Raw genomic sequence first — 2500 nt, 5'->3', positions numbered from 1 at the left:
ATTGTCTGTATAAGCTTCTATTTTGAATACGCGGGGATGACTCAAGGAGAAGCCTGGTGTCGCCTTTTTTTTTTTTCCTGTCCATGAGCTTCCCTCATTTCAGTGGCGGGTCATTGGACGGCACCAATCACAGGCTTCTAAGGGTGAGAAAACACCGAACGGAGCTCGAATGCTGGCAACACGAAGGATAAACAAAGGCCCAATTTCATCGGCGAACGCGACTTGTCAGAGGGGCTCATATTGTTAAAACGTTCCCGCGGGCCGTGGAAGTTTGCTAGAAATTAACACCCGCACTTGACTGCAGTTTAAGCCCCGCGAATATAACGTGACCCACGAGGACGATATGCGATCCGCGTTATGAAATAATCGCTGTCTGTTCCCGGTAGAAGTGCAACGGGACCGGCGTGGGAACCTGTCAACAAACATCTGCCGGACGCAATCAGTTAAACCTCACCCAGAAGACCCGGAGGACGGCGACGGCTGGTTTTTCCAGCCCGGGCCTCGTTAAAACGCTGGGTTTCCATCATCCGCAACCGGTGGCGGCGCAACCTCGCCCGAGGACGTCGGGAAGCGTGCTCCGCTGCGGCTTCCCAACGCGGCCCAGTGGGGGGCACATGTTTAGGCCTCAAATAACATGTTCAATCCCCTTCTGTTTGAGCGCTCGCTACGAGCTAAAATGAGATGATAACACGGTGCAGTCACATGAGGAATACAACCGTGGCTTTCGGGGCGATACCACCGGCGGTTGCCATGCAGAAAATTTGGCGATTCCCCTCAAATGCACGTGAACCCAAAAACGCGGTCGGCAGCTGGTGTTGAACTTTTGACCCCCGAGGCGAAGGCTAGGCTCCTCGCTGCTTCGGAGAAAGCTATCCTATAATTCACTGTCACCGGAATGAACTTGCCTCGAGGGAGGCCGTCTCCGGCGGCAAGAAATGCCGTTATATAATGGTACTTCAACGTCACGCTCCGTACACCTGCCCCCCGTACCGCCTTTCAGCCCCGAGGGAGTGAGCGGTCCGGCTCGGCTGCCGGGGAGGTGCTTTGTGGGCCGGGGAAAACGTCCGGTGCGTCCGCGCCCGACCTCCCGGGGGAATGGCGGGAGTCGAGATCATGCCCGAACCAGCGGCGCGGGAAAGCGCCTTTTGGAAACCACGGCGGGCTGAAACGGTTGATGCGTTTGCTATCGCTCCGCGGCGAATCGGAAATGCGGCCACGTCGAGGTCCAGCCGCGGCGTTTTCACCAGATCCCGGCTGTCGCCAAACGCGTATATCGAGTACGAGTGTCGGGCGAGTGTAATTGAAATGCCCCAGCACGTTGCATGCTAAGCTACTAAACGCCTTGACAAGGCGGCTGCGGCAGTGAGGAGCTGCACCCTGAACGACGGTCTGTGGATTAAGTCGAACTTTAACGGCCTGCCAACAGAGCCTTCACTCTATGACCGGGACGACAGCTGTTCCCAGCTGCCACAGCCGGCTAGCCATTAGCCCGTCTCAAATCTCAGGTTTCCAATGGGGTTGTAAGCAGCAAGACAAATTACCTTTCAAGGGGCACCAATTATGCTACTTTAAACACAGAGTCCATAAGGGTCTCTGACGTCCCTAAAACATGTTTTTGGAGCTTGCTGATCAGATTACGCATTCTAGCCACTGTAACATCCCTCTATAAGCCTCTTATTCCAAAAGGGGCTGTTTTTTGTGGGTGGAGTCACCCTCCCGAGGCCCCGGGTTCCGTGAGCCAATGGGGTCTGAGCACAAGCTCCGGGTCTCGTCATATCTACTCCGCAGCGTTCGCTGAGTTCACCTCTTCAGTCCACCAAAATCTGTGTCTGAACAAATTTGAGGCGAGAAATGAGCAACGCAGTCGCTGAATTTTCGCTCAGGTTAGATCTTCAAGGCCTCGTCTGAAAGTTTTTTTCCGACCGCCGTTGCCGTGCCCCAGGCTCGCGGGGGACGCGGGCACCGCGCCGCGACGCACCCGGACCCTCGGACGCGGGGGTATTTTTGTTTCACGTGAACGTCGGAAAACAAAACAAAATAGATAAATTCATCTCCAATAAAAACACGCTGAGAGAAACGCACAGAGGATGGGATGGAGCAGACGACCATATTTGGCCACGCCTAATATCAACATCCAGCAGTGTACCACTATATATACGACAGAAAATAAGGAAAAGCACATACGGTAATAGGTCCCCTTTAAAGAAAACCCACAACATATTGGGATGTGGCTGAACCCGGTGAGCGGTACTGATGCAGTCGCTAGAATCATATCCACAGGACTCGGGCTGATTTGCTCACCAGCGCCCCGCGCCTCCTTTCTTGGCGAGGCTGAATAAAAGCCGTTTAATGATTCCTTTACAGTAAAACGCAAAGTGTCCCGATGACAGCAACAACGAAGAAGCAGCAACGCTGCGGCCTAGACCCAAAAAACAAGACCCTTTGTAGCTACTGACCAGCAGTGAGATTCATTAGAAACAACTTAAAAGAGACAATCAAT

The 2500-nt window shown here is 53.6% G+C and overlaps 1 protein-coding gene across 1 annotated transcript in view; it reads right to left on the bottom strand.

The window, feature by feature from the left end:
* celsr1a (cadherin EGF LAG seven-pass G-type receptor 1a) overlaps nt 1–2500 on the bottom strand; it is a gene marked incomplete at its 5' end in the record, with an annotated part of 118151 nt that overhangs the window by 60839 nt on the left and 54812 nt on the right. The window lies entirely within an intron of this gene.

The sequence above is a fragment of the Zeus faber genome, assembly GCF_960531495.2.
Source record: "Zeus faber genome assembly, chromosome: 21".
Classification (NCBI taxonomy): Eukaryota; Metazoa; Chordata; class Actinopteri; order Zeiformes; family Zeidae; genus Zeus; species Zeus faber.
The sequence above is the reverse complement of the archived record's forward strand: the minus strand, read 5'-3'. Positions and strand labels throughout refer to the sequence as shown.